Source organism: Microcaecilia unicolor, chromosome 4 (assembly GCF_901765095.1).
Source record: "Microcaecilia unicolor chromosome 4, aMicUni1.1, whole genome shotgun sequence".
NCBI lineage: Eukaryota > Metazoa > Chordata > Amphibia > Gymnophiona > Siphonopidae > Microcaecilia > Microcaecilia unicolor.
The window spans coordinates 272,062,941-272,081,958 of NC_044034.1; positions in this window are offsets into that span (position 1 = coordinate 272,062,941).

Genomic DNA, 19,018 nt, shown 5'->3' on the forward strand with positions numbered 1-19,018 from the left:
AACCGCGGGGATGGGGACGGGGACAGAGCTTGTGGGGATGGGGCGGGAATAGATCCCACGGGGACTGGGCGGGGTTGGGGACAGATCCCACGGGGACAGGGATAAAACTTTTCCCCGTGCCATTTTCTACTTTGAAGCATGTTAATGTACTGGACTGTTACTTATGTTCGAGTGATGCAGACAACAATATTTGGTTTTTTTGGAAAAACATGCAAACATGTTGGCCACAGCTAGCAAAATTTGCATGGGGGATCCTTTACATCCTGCTACTAGCACATCTTTTAAGAAGACAACTTCTATTGCAGGAAGGACTGTGGAAGACAGGAGATCTAGTCTGAATCCTGAGATTGTTGATGAATTCTTATTCATCCACAGATTAAAAAATCATAATAGTGCTTCGTAGGGCACATTTCTCCCCTTTAGGGCATGCAGAAAAGGTTTTACCACCCAGGGCACACTGTAGCCAGGTGGTAATGCTGATTTGGCGTGTGCTGGACGCACAAAGGGTCCAGCACACTTAGGGACCCTTTGTAAAAGGGTAACTCAAAGCCTTGTCCTGAAATTCCCGAGTGTCCCCTTTCTGAGCCCCCTTTTTCATATCAAACGTAAAGTTTAGGCGCGCATCCTGCGCCTAACTTTATCTGCATAACACCCAATTAAATCTAATTAGTGCCAATAATTGCTTGTTAAAAAGACAATTATTGGCACTAATTGGCTCATTCTATTAAATTACATGTGCAAATTGGGACCTCGCATAAATTTACATGTGCAATTTTTGGCAACCTTTATAGCATCAGGGGGTTAGAAAAAGATCCTGACCAAAGTGTTTCTACTATTTGAATGCATGTATACATGCATAGGATCTATTATTTCTTCATGGAACATTTGTTTTGACAGGGTAGATTAGATAATGGTGAGAGGTACCACAATGCTTACAGTAATTTTCTTTTGTTTTTCTAGACGGGTCGGTTTGAGTCTCTGAGGCTACTGTTATTTTCTGCACTGGCTGGTTTGCTTGATAATCCATCCCCTTAGCGATCAGGAAAATAAGGTAGGAAAAAGAACAGAAAACATTTGTAGATCTGAAAGAAAAAAAAAGGATGCTAATGAAGCATTGGTGACGCACACAGAACAGGATGTGCTGGAACAAAATCTGATCTACAAGGATCAGGTTGTTTTTATTTCCTTAGTGGTGTATATACCACGTATGTTTGAGAGTTACTGAAAAGACAAATGGTATCCTGGAAGATATGCAAATTTGCATGCATGCTGTGTTTTTTTTTCTTAAGAAATCTAGGTGGGAACTGCAATATCTAAATAATCCCTTTTTCTTCTTTCCATCTCTTTCTTGAGATCAACAAATGTTTGGTGGCTGTGAAACCTTTTAAAAGACCAGCAAAAATAGTACTGTGGTACATAAGCATTCAAGACCACACAGACCCCTTTTTAACCTGAAACAGAGCCAGAACTGGCTTTCTATAAGCCCAGGATAGATATTTAGAATTATAGCACCCTCGCATTTACATTTTTTAAAAAATATTTGAGCTTGCTTTAATTGTAAAGGTGGGGAGAGGGTTACATGGGGCCAGATGATCCACCAGTCAAGGTGATGACAGGAAGGCCAGCAGATCAATGGTATCTTCGGACAGAAAAATCTGGGGAAGCCAAGTTGACATTTTCACACATTAGAGGGAATTCTATAAATAGCATTCATATTTTGGCAGTAGAAAAATCTGCACTAAGCACAATTCTATAAAGTTTCCTATAGACTAATTCCCTCCCCTCCCCCCCCCCCCCCCCCCCCCCCCCCAATATGTAAAGCATTTAACTGGCCAGGATCGGCACCTGGCTGGTTAAATGCCTCATAACTGGCTATCTGCCAAGTTCCAGCCCCACTTTAATGGCTATATTTGGCTGATTGAATACATGGGATATCTTTGGCCAGTTTGAACATAACCGGTTACATCTAAATAACAACTGAGCTGGTTATGTTCAAACCGGCTAAAAATAAACCAGATCTTCAATGCCAGTCATTGGAAACAGCCTGGTATTGAATATCTGGGATTAGCGCTGGCCATGGGAGTTAGCCAGGCTAACTCCCGCAGTCTGAATATTTCCCCCATTGTCCCTTGGCATCTCTGGTATGTGTACTAGAGGCAGTGGAGGGTGAAAATGGCTTTCATAACTTCTTTAGTTCTTGGCTCACTGTTACATAGTAACAAAGTAGATGACGGCAGAAAAAGACCTGCATGGTCCATCCAGTCTGCCCAACAAGATAAACTCATATGTGTATACCTTACCTTGATTTGTACCTGCCTTTTTCAGGGCACAGACCGTACAAGTCTGCCCAGCAGTATTTCCCGCCTCCCAACCACCAGTCCCGCCTCCCATCACTGGCTCTGGCACAGACCATATAAGTCTGCCCTCCACTATCCTCACCTCCCAACCACCAACCCCTCTTCCCCCACCTGCTCCGCCACCCAATTTCGGCTAAGCTTCTGAGGATCGATTCCTACTGCACAGGATTCCTTTATGCATATACCACGCATGTTTTCATCTCCACCACCTCCCGCGGGAGGGCATTCCAAGCATCCACCACCCTCTCCGTGAAAAAATACTTCCTGACATCTTTCCTGAGTCTGCCCCCCTTCAATCTCATTTCATGTCCTCTCGTTATACCGCCTTCCCATCTCCGGAAAAGATTTGTTTGCGAATTAATACCTTTCAAGTATTTGAACGTCTGTATCATAACACCCCTGTTCCTCCTTTCCTCCAGGGTATACATGTTCAGGTTAGCAAGTCTCTGCTCATACGTCTTGGAACGCAAATCCCATACCATTCTCGTAGCTTTTCTTTGCACCGCTTCCATTTTTTTAACATCCTTCGCAAGGTACGGCCTCCAAAACTGAACACAATACTCCAGGTGGGGCCTCATCAACGACTTGTACAGGGGCATCAACACTTCCTTTCTTCTGATGATCACACCTCTCTCTATACAGCCTAGCAACCTTCTCGCTACGGCCACCGCCTTGTCACACTGTTTCGTCGCCTTCAGATCCTCGGATACTATCACCCCAAGATCCCTCTCCCCCTCAGTACCTATCAGACTCTCACCGCCTAACACATAAGTCTCTCGTGGATTTCTACTCCCTAAAAGCATCACTTTGCATTTCTTCGCATTGAATTTTAATTGCCAAACCTTAGACCATTCTTCTAGCTTCCTCAGATCCTTTTTCATGTTTTCCACTCCCTCCGGGGTGTCCACTCTGTTGCAAATCTTAGTATCATCCGCAAATAGGCAAACTTTACCTTCTAACCCTTCGGCAATGTCACTCACAAATATATTGAACAGAATCGGCCCCAGCACCGATCCCTGAGGCACTCCACTACTCACCTTTCCCTCCTCCGAGTGAACTCCATTTACCACCACCCTCTGTCGTCTGTCCATCAACCAGTTCCTAATCCAGTTCACCACTTCGGGACCTATCTTCAGCCCATCTAGTTTATTTAAGAGCCTCCTGTGGGGAACCGTGTCAAAAGCTTTGCTAAAATCTAAGTAGATTATGTCTATAGCACATCGATAATTCAATTCTCCAGTTACCCAATCAAAGAATTCAATGAGATTCATTTGGCACGATTTCCCTCTGGTAAAACCATGTTGTCTTGGATCTTGCAACTTATTGGCTTCCAGGAAATTCACTATCCTTTCCTTCAGCATCGCTTCCATTACTTTTCCAATAACCGAAGTGAGGCTTACCGGCCTGTAACATAGTAACATAGTAGATGACGGCAGAAAAAGACCTGCATGGTCCATCCAGTCTGCACAAGACAAACTCATATGTGTATACCTTACCTTGAATTTGTACCTGTCCTTTTCAGGGCACAGACCGTATAAGTCTGCCCAGCAGTATTTCCCGCCTCCCAACCACCAGTCCTGCCTCCCATCACCGGCTCTGGTACAGACCGTATAAGTCTGCCCTCCCCTATCCTAGCCTCCCAACCACCAACCCCTCTTCCCCCCACCTGCTCCGCCACCCAATTTCAGCTAAGCTTCTGAGGATCCATTCCTTCTGCACAGGATTCCTTTATGCATATCCCACACATGTTTGAACTCCGTTACCGTTTTCATCTCCACCACCTCCCGCGGGAGGGCATTCCAAGCGTCCACCACCCTCTCCGTGAAAAAATACTTCCTGACATCTTTCCTGAGTCTGCCCCCCTTCAATCTCATTTCATGTCCTCTCGTTCTACCGCCTTCCCATCTCCGGAAAAGATTTATTTGCGGATTAATACCTTTCAAATATTTGAACGTCTGTATCATATCACCCCTGTTCCTCCTTTCCTCCAGGGTACCGGCCTGTAGTTTCCAGCTTCTTCCCTATCACCACTTTTGTGATAGGGAAGAAAAGCTGCCAAGTTACCCAGCTCCTGGAGGGAGACTTTTTAGCCAATCCGGTGGTTGAACTTACATGCCAATTCAGTGTGTTATTTGTAGTCCCTCATACTACCAAGCTAAATCAGTGCTTCATAATGTACCAGGATAAGGTTGCAGAAACCCAGGATTAGTTCAGAATTTCCTTCCTGGAACTGGGTAACTTGGCAGCTTTCCAGCTCTAACCATTCTACATGCTACCCAAAATCCACAAACCTGGAAAACCGGCCAGACCAATCATATCGGGTATTGGCACACTCACGGAAGAAATATCTGGGCTCATAGAGGGAATTCTGAAACCTCTCGTGCACAAAACAAACAACTTCATACAAGACACCACAGACTTTCTAAATAAATTGAAAAATATCAAGCAATTACCACCAAGCACCCTTCTGGTCACGATGGATGAAGAATCACTATACAGCAACATTCCCTATGCGGATGGCATAGCTGCATGTGGGAGGCTCCTAAAAACATCCACACTGGACCATCAATACTCACCAGAAACTATTACAAAATTAATCAAATTTATTTTAACTCATAACTACTTCCGCTTTAACAATGACATCTATCTACAAATAATGGGCACTGCGATGGGCACCAGGACAGCACCCCAATATGCCAACCTTTTTATGGCTGAGCTGGAAGAGACATTTCTGAATACATACCAGACCAAACCCCTAAAATACTACAGGTACATCGATGACATTTTTATGATTTGGACTGAGGGGGAAGAAACTCTAAAACAATTTTACAATTCCTTCAATACATACCATCCTACAATCAGATTCAAAATTGACTACTCCCCAGAAAAAGTCAATTTTTTGGACACCACAGTCTCAATCAGCAATGGCTATATACAAACATCTATATACAAGAAACCCACAGACAGATGCAGCTACCTCCACAACTCCAGCTTCCACCCTTCACATACAAAGAGATCCATTATTTACAGCCAAGCCACAAGATACCACCGTATCTGCTCTGACCCAAGGGACAGAGACAGACACCTTGAAATCCTGACTGCATCCTTCAAACAGAAAGGCTACAACCCCCAAATAATCTCCAAGAATATTGCCTCCTCCCTGAAAACACCCAGGGAAAATCTGCTACAGTACAAAGAAAAAAAAGCCACAGACAGAATCCCCCTTATAGTGACATACAACCCAGAGCTGGAAAAATTAAGAAAAATCATAAAAGATCTTCAGCCTCTACTCCAGGAGGATGAATTACTGAAAGAAATATTCCCACCCCTACCACTGCTGGCTTTCCAACAGCCACCCAACTTAAAACACAAGCTAATCAGAAGTAAGCTCCCAACACAGACTCAAAAAGAAGAGAATGGCACACATCCTTGCAATACATCCAACTGCAAGCTATGCCAAAACATTTCACAGGACCCCACAGTCATTCACAAAGGAAAAATATTCAACATAAAGGAATCCTTTACATGCTCATCTTCCAATGTGGTATACATCATTTAGTGTAAAAATTGTGACGAAGAATTCTATACTGGAGAAACAAGCCAGATGCTAAAGACAAGATTTAATTTACATAGACATCACATGAAAAATGCCAGTGCCAGCCAGGATTCTACTCCTGTGGGGCAGCACTTTACAAAACCAGAACACTGTACCAGTGATTTCATGGTAAGAATCCTGAAAGGTAACTTTAAAACAATACAAGAACGTAAGGCCTTTGAAGTCAGAATGATTGAATATTTTGACACCCACCAGACAGGACTTAACAAAGATCTGGGTTTTCTAGCCCATTATAAACCATGTGTTGTGAATAAGGAAGAATGTATAATAATGGTTCGAAGAGGGATGAATTGAAAAGGATAAAAAACATATTTTAAGTTCTGGTGCCATTCCAAATAAAATTTTATATATTAGGGTACTGTTTTTGAACATCAATCGTGCTTTAATTTATAGAATTACCTTGAGTGAACCATTAGACATTAGTTAATTTATAGAATAGCATATACCCCTGGATTCTATATATGGCACCTTAGGAGCCCTTTTACTAAGCTGAGTAAGGCTGTATGCGTGCCCAATGCATGTCAAAATGGTTACTGCCCAGCTACCATGTGGCTCTTGTGGTAATTTCATTTTTGGCGCACGTCCGATACACGCGGCTGAAAAATAATTTTTATTTTCGGCCGCGCGTAATGGACGCGTGCCAAGTGGAATTTGGTGTGCATAGGTCATTACCTCCCAGTTACCATGTGAGACTTTACCGCTAGGTCAATGGCTGGCAGTAAGGTCACAGGCCCAAAATGGACGCGCAACAATTTTGATTTTGCCACACGTCCATTTGCAGCAAAAATTTTTAAAAAGGCATTTTTTGCAGGTGCTCTGAAAAATGATTCTGTGCACACTCAAAACACACGCTTACACTACCGCAGGCCATTTTTCAGCACACCTTAGTAAAAGGACCCCATAGTCTCTTGTTATTGGGTCTGCATTCCTTCTAGATAAATCAATTATATCCACCATGTAAACTTTTGCCATTCCAAACAAAAATTTTGTATATGAGGGCACTGTTTTTGAACATCAATTGTGCTTTAATTTATAGAGTAGCATTTATCCCAGGATTCTATACATGGTGCCTTAATTTCTGCACAGGAATTAAAGTGTATTCTATAATGCATATAATTTAATTGGTTAAATAACTAATCAGCACTGTTAATTGGATGTTAAGCAATTATCAGCATTAATTGGCATTGAGATTTATGCACATAACTCGCTAAGCGTATTGTGTAATGTGGTGGGCCTAAATTCTAAGTCATATACAGGCTTATTTTCGAAAGAGAAGGGCGCCCACCTTTCAACACAAATCGGAAGATGGGCGTCCTTCTCCCAGGGTCGCCAAAATTGGCATAATCGAAAGCAGATTTTGGGCGTCCTGAACTGCTTTCTGTCACGGGGATGACCAAAGTTCACGGGGGCGTGTCAGAATCATAGCGAAGGCGGGACTGGGGCGTGCTTAACACTTGGGCGTCCTCGGCCGATAATGGAAAAAAGAAGGGCATCCCTGACGAGCACTTGGCCGACTTTACTTGGTCCATTTTTTCTTGCGACCAAGCCTCTAAAAGGTGCCCAAACTGACCAGATGACCACCGGAGAAAATCGGGGATGACCTCCCCTTACTCCCCCAGTGGTCACTAACCCCGCCCACCCGAAAAAAACTTTAAAAATATTTTTTGGCAGCCTCTATGCCAGCCTCAAATGTCATACCCAGCTCCCTGACAGCAGTATGCAGGTCCGTGGAGCAGTTTTAGTGGGTGCAGTGCACTTCAGGCAGGTGGACCCAGGCTCATCCCCCCCACCTGTTACACTTGTGGTGGTAAATGTGAGCCCTTCAAAACCCACCAGAAACCCACTGTACCCACATGTAGGTGCCCCCCTTCACCCATAAGGGCTATGGAAGTGCGTGGAGTGGGTTTTGGGGTTTTTTTTTGGGGGGGGGGGCTCAGCACTCAAGGTAAGGGAGCTATGCACCTGGGAGCAATTTCTGAAGTCCACTGCAGTGCTCCCTAGGGTGCCCAGTTGGTGTCCTGGTATGTCAGGGGGACAAGTGCACTACGAATGCTGGCTCCTCCCATGACCAAATGGCTTGGATTTGGTCGTTTGTGAGATGGGCGTCCTTGGTTTCCACTATCACTGAAAACCGGAGATGACCATCTGTAAGGATGACCCAGGGGCGTAGACAGACTTCAGCGGGAGGGGGGTCCAGAGCCCTAGGTGAGGGGGCACATTTTAGCCTCCCCAGTGCCGCCAACTCCCCCACCATAACCGTCCCCCACCCACGCTGCCGCCACCTTTGACGACTCCTGCCAATGACCCTCTCGACCCCCCTCCCGCCGCCAACCCTCCCCTGCCATCGCCATGGGCTGTCTTTGCTGGCGGGGGACCCCAATCCCCACCAGCCGAGGAGGTCCTCTTCTTCCCGCGAAGGCTTCATTCTGTTTCTGACATCCTGCACGTTGTATGTGCAGGACGTCAGACTCACAGAAACCTCCTCGGCTGGCGGGGATTGGGGTCCCCCGTCAGCAAAGGTAGCTCACAGCGACAGCGGGGGAGGTTTGGCGGAGGGGGGGGTCGAGAGGGTCATTGACAGGGGGGTCCAGGGCCAAATCTATGGGGGCCCAGGCCCCCCCAGGCCCCACGTAGCTATGCCACTGGGATGACCATCTCTATGGTGGACCTAAATGTTAAGATTTGGGTCCCCGACCATATTATCGAAACGAAAGATGGACGCACATCTTGTTTTGATAATACGGGTTTCCCCGCCCCTTCCCGAGGACGTCCTGTGAGGACGCCCTCAGAAAAACTTGGGCTCAATTATGCCCCTCACAGTTGAAAAGGGGACATGGGCATTTCTAAAATCTATGCATGTTATATTATACACCTGCTCTGTGCCTAATTTAGGCTTCAGGATTTACGCCAAATAAAATATGGCGTAAATGACCATGAATATATTTGGTCACGTGGAGAGGCGCTTGACATTATTCTATAACCCACATGGAAATTTAAGCCTATTCTAAAGTGTACTTTACAGAATACACCTAGGTGTATTTTTTTCCCATGCAGAATTTTCAGGCAGCATATATAGAATCTAGCCCTTAGCGTTCATTTTTTTATGTACCCAAATTTGAGCACCATTTACTGAATCTAGTCCTATCTAACTTTCACTACCCTAGTATACTGTTTTCATCAGATCATCAGAAGGTATATTCAAAGAGTATCATAAGTCTCTCCAGAATCAACACAATAATTCTTCATTCTTGATCTATTCTTTTAGAAAAAATCTTTTATATCTCAAATTCATTATAATAAAAATATACTGACCGATATTCAGCTGGTGGCGGTCAGCATTTTTTAAAACACTAATCATCGTCGGCTAAATCAGCCCTGGGTATTCAGTGCTGGGCCATGAGCATGTCTGAGGATAATTGTAGTGGTTTTGGCCACCACAGCTTATACTAGTCCCAGCCAATATGCATCTGGGGCCCACATAAGACAGTTGTGGAGGCCCTAATTAAATATTGGCTGGGACCCACATAAAAGAATAAAGTGCCCTCTGCTCTCCCCATCCTGCCTTCGCAAGGCTAGAACCCCACCTGCCCCACCTCATGCAAGGCTAGAAGCCATTGTGTATCTTGGAAGGAAGACTCGAGCAGTGAGATTTTACAGCTTAACAAACATAAATCTTGTATTTAGAATGGAATGGAAAAAGCACAGCTGGATTCACATTGGATCTCGCATTATAAGTACATAAGTGTTGCCATACTGGGACAGACCAAAGGTCCATCAAGCCCAGCATCCTGTTTCCAACAGTGGCCAATCCAGGTCACAAGTACCTGGCAAGATCCCCAAAAATTACAGAACATTTTATGCTGCTTATCCCAGAAACAGTGGATTTTCCCCAAGTACAATTTAATAATGGTCTATGGACTTTTCCTTTAGGAAGCCATCCAAACCTTTTTAAACTCTGCTAAGCTAACCACCGTTACCACATTCTATGGCAACGAATTCCAAAGTTGAACTACATGTTGGGTGAAGAAAACTCTCCTCTGATTCGTTTCAAATTCACCACTCTGCATACAATTAAGGATCTCTGATGGCGAGTAATTGATTGTAGTACTCTGGGGCTGGGAAAATGGGAATTATGATTACCTTCTGAATTATAAGGTGGAATGCTAGATTTTTAGCTTAATATGGTAGAGCCCAATGGACCTAGGGCTCCTTTTACCAAGGCACGCTAGCAGATTTAGCATTTGCTAAACGCTGAGATGCCCACTAAATTCCTATGGTCATCATAGCGTTTAGCGCACGCTAAACCCGCTAGCATGCCTTTGCAAAAGGGGCCCTTAATGAATAGGTGTAATGGATATTTTTGGTGTAAATTAATCGGCTATTGAGGATCATATACACTTTAGTTTGAAATACTACTCAAACGCTGTCACTGTTTAAAAGCTGAGCAGTATGCCTGAAGAAAGGAAGTTGTGAGATGTAATCAGAGATTAATAACCAAATTTTGTTATTGCAGGAGCTTTATCCCTGAAGTAGCAGGAGTGAAACGTAGGGCTGTGTCAGACTGAAAGCTTCCTGATAGCTTGAAACAGACCATACAAGTTCAGATATGTGTATGAAAGATACAAATTTCTTCTAAAAAAATGGAACAGGGAAGAATTATGGTGTTGACAATGGAGAAAATGATGCTACTCCTTGAATTCACTTTATAATGGGCCGATGAAAACAGTATAATAGGGTACTGAAATGTATACAGTGTATAGTAAATAGATTCACTTTCACTGATTTGTGTTTGCCTCTGTAAAGTAGGCATAAAATATAGGATTGTTCTGAGAGGGTTGATGTTGGAGTAATAATGATTTATTTGCTATTACTGAGACATGGCTTTTATCAGGGGAAGAATCTTATCTTTTTCAATGTCTACCACCAGGGTATTCAGTTAGCTATTCGTCACGTACAGGGAGAAAGGGTGGTGGACTGGCTATAATATTTAAGTCTGATTTTAAGGTTCAGGAAATCAATGACCATAGACTCTCACACCCTAAACTTCTACTGCTAAAATTTTGTACAGCTAGTTACACTTTTCATGTACTACTGTACTACTGTGCTCCTTCCACTACAGCAGTGGGGTGGGACCACATATATCAATCCCTTGCAGATGCCACGATTAGGTTTTCAAATCTTATAATACTAGGTGATTTTAATGTGCATATAGATGATCAATCTAATCCACGTTCAGTAAAATTTTTAAATTTTTTACGGGATATTAATCTTATACAACATGTGGATGGATCAACCCATACTGCTGGACATACACTAGATTTGATAATAACACATAAACTGGATGAAATTAGATGTTCAAAAATTGTATTAACTCCGGTATCATGGTCTGATCACTACCTTCTTCAGTTTTATTTATCTGTACCACAGTTGTTATATAATACCAATTCTACCTATATTAAAACAAGGAGTGTACAAAAAATTGACACGTCATTTTTACCTTCTTTAGCAGATAAGTTCCCATTGAATTTTGATACACTTCCTATAGAGGATCAAATTGGAACATGGAATCAAGTTCTATCTGTAGCTCTTGAAGATATTGCACCAGAAAGAATAATTACTAAAGGTACAAAACGGTTTCAACCATGGTATCATCTAGGATTAAAACTATGTAAACAACAGACACGTAGAGCTGAACGCCAATGGCGGAAGCATAGAACTATAGAATTTAAACAGAAATGTAAGCAGTGCCAAAAATATTATTTAACACAACTAAAAGCTGCTAAAACTACCTACTTCTCCAAAGAAATAAAGGAAGCTGCTAGTTCACAGAAAAAGTTATTCCACATTATGAAACGCTTGACAACTACGACTAGTGAAAATAGAGAATCTCCTGCTCTTGATTCCTAAACTCTGGCAAAGTTTTTCAGCACTAAAATTGAGAATCTAAGAGCTCAATTCTCAAGGGTATCAGGGATCAGTCATATTGACAACTCCTCAAATTCACAACTAACTGTACCCTGGCAAGACTTTGAACTCCCATCTGTGGAATCACTGCACACTTTAGTTGCAGGTCTTTCACCCACTTACAGTTCCTTGGATCCCATACCATCAGCATGGTTGAAAAACCACACGCTAGAAATCCAACAGTTTATGTATTTAATCATCGTACGGAGTCTTTCTGAAGGGGTAGTCCCTGCTACTCTAAAAGAGGCGCTAGTAAAGCCTATTCTGAAGAAGCCCTCATTAGATCCTATAACACCCAACAATTATAGACCAGTTTCTAATCTTCCGTTCATATCCAAAGTGATAGAGACAATAGTGTTTAGACAATTGCAAACTTATGTGGATTCCAAAAATTTGCTACATCCTAGACAATCGGGCTTTAGGAAAGGCCATAGCACAGAGACTATCCTGACTTCGATGTTAAGTGAGATTCATGCAAAACTAGAGCATGGCTATATTGCCTTGGTTGTTTCACTTGATCTATCTGCAGCTTTTGATTTAATTAATCATAAACTACTTCTTGATAGATTAGGTGAGATTGGTCTTTCAGGGACAATTATGAAATGGTTTATATCTTTTCTTACCGAACGTTCATTTAAAGTAGTTCAGCAGCAATCGTCCTCTACAGAATACAATCTACCATGTGGGGTTCCACAGGGATCGGTCCTGTCCCCATTACTGTTTAATCTATATGTCAGTCCCTTGGCACTTCTCATTCAAACAATGGGTATTAGTTTTTATTCTTATGCGGACGATTTTCTTCTTATTCATTATGTTAAACCATCTAATATGGATCTTACACCACTACAAATTTGTCTGGATAAAGTGGCAGATTGGCTCACAACATATCAATTAGTATTAAATCCAGATAAGACTATAACATCTTGGATAGTAGGACAGGGCACATGTCCAGCAGTGGTACCTATGCTATTTGGCAAGAACATCCCTACAGTTAAATCTTTTAGATACCTTGGGGTTATAATTGATTCTGCTCTGACTTTCGAGGAACAAATATCTGACGTAGTGAAAAAATCTTTTTTCCATCTTAGGAGACTTCGGTCAGTTAGGAATTCAATTAGTAAGGATTCCCTTAAAACGTTGACATCTGCTTATATTACCTCACGCTTAGACTATTGTAATATCATATATTCAGGGATCACTCAAGCTAGCTTGAAGCGACTACAAAGAATACAGAATACTGCAGCACGTATGATTTGTAGGGCCCGGAGGGATGACAGAGTAACACCTTTGCTACATCAACTGCACTGGCTTCCGGTTGAAGCAAGAGTTAAGTTTAAAGCTTTAGTTTTGACCCATAAGGCTTTTTATACACTAAATCCTGACTATCTGTCAAATCTAACTATTCCTTACACTGCCACACGAACCCTTAGATCCCTGACAGACAACAGGTTAGTGATTCCTCCTCTCACTAGGGCTAGATGGGAATCTACACGGAATTCGGCTTTTTTCTATTTGTCTCCCTCTCTTTGGAATGGCCTTCCAAAAGAGATCAGACTTGAGAAATCTTACTTTCATTTTCGGAAACTTTTGAAAACCTTCTACTTTATCGAGTATGTAGATCAGAATTTAGAATAATGGAAGAAAGGTTATAAATTGGGCATCTGTAATATATACTAAGTCAAAACTGTATTATCTGTCTGTGTAGATTATATTATGTATTTAATTTTGTATTTGCGGTGTTCTCCTGTGTACTAATCATGAGTTATATTGTTTTCATCTTATGTAGCTAGTTTGTGGGTTTGCTGTGCTTTCCTGTAATGATTGGAGTTCTAATGTTTGTCCAATTTGTACTTATTGTATTGCTTCTTTTTATAAATTGTAAACCGTTCTGTCTTGCAGTAGCAATAAGATACGGTATATAAATTGACGTAAATAAATAAAAATAAATAAAAATAAAAAATTGAATTTAGTTATCCTGATTTCAGGGGAGTGGCTACAGATTTTAAGAAAAAAACTGGAGGCATTGCTTTTCAGATGAGCATTGAAGGAAATGAGAAGTTGAGAGGGTAATGGGGGGGGGGGGGGGGTATTAGTAATCTAGTGGTAGGTGGGGAGGGTAAGGTTGGGATTCCCTGAAGAGAAATTGGAGTGTCAGCTAAGATTGTTGATTGTGAAGTAATACAGTAGTTGTTTTAATGTAAATCACTTCAATTCTTTTGATAGAGGAAACTAATAAAGTGGAAATAAATAGATAATTTTTTTTTTTTTTTTTTTGGGGGGGGGGGTCTACCTAGGGCCTTGCTTGAGTTGGGAATTTCTTACTTTTTTGTACAATATTGAGCTATCTGGCTGTTCATTTCCAATAGTTGCAGCATGGCTTTGAATGTGATCTGAAACAGTTTCAGACTAGCAACATATCCCCAGCAGGTGATGTTAAGATAATAATATTTAATCTCTAGTGTCAGCAGATCTGGGTATTGATTCTTGCGGCATATTTCCTGGTAGTAAAGCAGTCTTTCAGTATATCTTTTGCTGCATAAGTAGACTTAAACTGCAGGCAGCACCGTATATTGTTCCTGTTATAAAATCAGCCATTGTTCATTTTATGTAGCTCTTTATAATAAGGTGCTAGGGAACCTTCATAACTTTAAAGTGATAAATTATCATTTATTATTTTCCTGTCAAATGCAAAAAAAAAACGAAAATTACCCCTTGATATTCAGCTGTGCCAGTCAGCATTTGATTTAAATGCCTGGTGCTGCAGTTTTTTTTTTAAATGTCCAGGTATTTGGATTCCAGCCATCACTGAATATCTGGGTATATCCTGGCCACCGGCAATTATTTGGGTATCGGCTTTATTTACACTAGTACCTGGATAACTAACTTAGCGGTCCTTTTACTAAGGTGCGCAAAAAAATGGCCTGCACTAGTGTAGGCATGTGTTTTGGGCGCATGCAGGTCCATTTTTCAACGCGCCTGCAAAAAAGGCCTTTTTTTGTGCAAATGGACATGCGGCAAAATAAAAATTGGCATGCGTCCATTTTGGTTCTGAGACCATACCGCCATCCATCGACTTAGTGATAAGGTTTCACATGTTAACTGGGCGGCAATCATCAGCACGTGTACGCTGCCAATTGCTGCCTGGTTAGTGCTGCACAGCAGAAAATAAAAAATAGTTTCCGACGCGTATCAGACGCATGTAAAAATTAGAATTACCACCCGGGGCACGTGCAACCCGGGCGGTAGTTCTAATTTGGCGTGTGCCTATGCGCCTTAGCAAAAGGGACCCTTAATAAAGTTAGGCCAGCCTTTTTGCTGTCCTAACCTTATCCAAGTAATAACCTGGGGTGGTCGTCTTCGGCGATGCTGGCTGCTAGTCTTCTCTTCTGCGGCTGCTTCGTGCCTGGAGAGTGCTGCATGTTGAAGAGGCCCTGTTTCCTCCTGGATCGCCGATTCCAGCCGCTGGCTACCGCCCGCATTCCTGTCTTGTTCACAGGCTCTGATTACTTGCCTGCAGCGTCTCAGCGAGTCAAGATCTGATTTTGGACTCCTTACTTTCTTTCTTTCTTTTTGTTTTCTTTTCCTTGCCTACCTATTTGATTAAATATTGTGGCTATATTCCCTTCCCTTCTTCCTCCCACTGTCACTGTAAATGTTTCATTAGTTCATTGTAAGCCGCTTAGGGGCTGCTTTATGTGGTAATAGGTGGGGTATAAATGATCTAAATAAATAAATAAATAAATATCACTGTTAAATCTGCCCCTGGACTGCTTAGGCACTATCCGGTCAGAAGGATTTCCAGCGGCATTATCTGGATAATGCTACTGAAAATCCAGGTATGGCTCAGTGAGTGGCATTTATCTGGGTAAGAGCTGCTCTGACTTGTGATCCACCTTTCTTTAAGGAACAGGAGAAAGAGTGGGAATAGGATCAGGCTGTTCAAGAAACAGACCAAGGACGTTCAACGTAGATATAAAATTTATTAAAAGGTGACTCTTTTTCTGCATACCAGTGGCGCCGAGAAGCCATACTTTTCACCATACCTCACAAAGGTATTTTTAAAAACCACAATGGATTTTAAAGATTTACTTCTGAAGACGTTTCTCAATACGGATTTTTTACACATATTTACCGAGACTCCTGAAGACGGCACTTCACAGTGCCGAAAAATGGTACCAAGTTAAGTCATCTTTTAATAAATTTTATATCTATGTTGAATGTCCTTGGTCTGTTTCTTGAAGAGCCTGATTCTGTTCCCACTCTTTCTCCTGTTCCTGTGACGTTTTGTGGGACATTGCTGTTCTTTCCAATTCTGTACGTGTTAGAAATAAAAAAACATGGCTTGCATAACCGATGCCAAATGACTCATATCATAGAAACCCAGAGCTTACCCCCATTGCTCATCAGTCAACTGCAACCCAAGATCATTCTTCCAACATTTTTCCATCACCAAACATCTCTTATCACTTGTATCAGCAATGAGAGACAGGAATTCAGTAATCAAATTCCCTGAGAAGGGCGACGAAAATGATAAAGGGGATGGGACGACTTCCCTATGAGGAAAGGCTAAAGTGGCTAGGGCTCTTCAGTTTGGAGAAAAGGCAGCTAAGGGGAGATAAGATAGAGGTCTATAAAATAATGAGTGGAGTTGAACAGGTAGATGTCAAGCATCTGTTTACGCTTTCCAAAAATACTAGGACTAGGGGGCATGCGATAAAGCTACAATGTAGTAAATTTAAAACGAATTGGAGAAAAGTTTCTTCACTCAACGTGTAATTAAACTGTGGAATTCATTGCCAGAGAATGTGGTAAAGGCGGTTAGCTTAGCGGAGTTTTAAAAAGGTCTGGATGGCTTCCTAAAGAAAAAGTCCATAGACCATTATTAAATGGACTTGGGGAAAATCCACTATTTCTGGGATAAGCAGTATAGAATGTTTTGTACTTTTTTGGGATTTTCCCAGGTATTTGTGACCTGGATTGGCCACTGTTGGAAACAGGATGCTGGACTTGATGGACCTTTGGTCTTTTCCAGTATGGCAATCAGTGGCATAGCAGGGCGGGGCGGTGGGGGGGGGGATCCACCCCAGGTGCATGCTGCTGGAGGGGTGCAGAGAGCAGCCGCATGCCTGTCGGCACCGCTGGTTCCCTGCTCCCTCTGCCCCGGAACAGAGGGAGCCAGTGGAGCTGACAGCCGCGCGGCTGCTCCCAGCAGCTAAGAATGCACCCGGGGGGGGGGGGGGGGTCATTGCACCGGGGGGGGGGGGGGTCATGCTGCACCCTGGGGGGACAGATGCCGCTGCACCCAGGGGGTGGGGGGTGCACAGTGGCGATCCGCCCCGGGTGGCAGCCGACCTAGGAACACCACTGATGGCAATACTTATGCACTTATGTCTGAATTACAAAGCACTGTGCTGCCATTTTTCTTTCTTTCTTTCTTTCTCCCCCCTTATGCCTTTAAAATCCTTCTCTTCCATCTCCTTCTCCTAACCCCTAACTTTTGACCTCCTTCTCTTCATCTTGTTCTCTCCTCTTACTCTCCATTCTCAACCCCTCTCCATCCCTACATACTCTTTCTTTCCTCTCCCTCCTGTCACTATCCCCTCTTTCTATACTCCTGCATACTCTCTTTGGGGTCCTTTACAAAGACATGCTGAAAAATGCCTTGCGGTAGTGTAGGCGCGGGTTTTGGGTGCGAGCCGATCCATTTTTTAGCACACCTGTATAAAAGGCTCTTTTTTTGCCGAAAATGGACGTGCGGCAAAATCAAAATTGCCACGCGTCCATTTTGGGCCTGAGACCTTACCGTCAGGCATTGACCTAGCAGTAAATAATTTGGGCGGTAATGACCTACGTGCGTCAGAGGCCACTTGGTGCACGTCCATTACGTGCACCAGAAAAAAAATTTCAGACGCATGTAGCGGACGCGTGCCAAAATTGAAATTACCGCAAGGGTTACTTTCTGTTCTGGGGCAGAGGGAGCCAGTGGAGCTGACAGCCGCGCGGCTGCTCCCAGCAGCTAAGAATGCACCCGGGGGGGGGGGTCATTGCACCCGGGGGGGGGGGGGGGTGTCATGCTGCACCCTGGGGGGACGGACGCCGCTGCACCCAGGGGGTGGGGGGTGCGCAGTGGTGATCCGCCCCGGGTGGCAGCCGACCTAGGAACACCACTGATGGCAATACTTATGCACTTGTGTCTGAATTACAAAGCACTGTGCTGCACCTTATATAGCGTTACAATATTGTGATTTCCATAAAAACAACAAAGGATAATATATATGGTGCATACACATAATACTAATTAGTAACATAACACATGCTAATCTTGTTAACTCCCCCTCACTAATGAGTGATGCCCTTTAGCACTATCCCCCCGTATTTAGCTCTATTTAACCGGCCAGAATGACGCTTAAATGGCTATCTGCCGGTATTCAGTAGGGAATAACCAGCTATCCCCTGCTGAATATCCCCGGTTAGTGGCTAGCAAGACACTGGATATCAGCTGATTTTTAAAGCCAGTTTAGTGGCCATATTTGGCCGTGTGAAAATATTGGATATCTTTGGCCAATTTAAAGATAACCAGTTAAGTCTGAATATCAGCTTAGTTGGTTATCTTTAAACCAGCCAAAAATAAACCGGATATTCAATGCTGGTCAACCGAAACAGCCTGGCATTGAATATCCGGAATTAGCGCCAACCATGGGAGTTAGCTGATCTAATTCCCATGGTCTGAATATTAGCCTCTATCTATTTTGGTAGAAGGTGCATACAATGCTATAGGTCAGAAATGCATAGTTAGCAAAAGTTCAAGAGGTAGCTTGAAGAGGTCAATGTCTGACCTCTCACGTATTCACAAACTTTTGAGGAAAACAAACTCTGCCCAAAACCAGTTTGTACCTCTATGATAGGGCTATATTATGTGCCAGGTATTTTACATAAGACACATCCCCGTTATTTACATAACTTCTATGTAACCATCTCATTTCACTTCTGTGCAGACCCCTCTCTTGTATGCCTGCCATGGCCTTCAGTACGAATCACTGAATACTTGTTACCGCACTCCCCCACATTTCTTCACTGACTG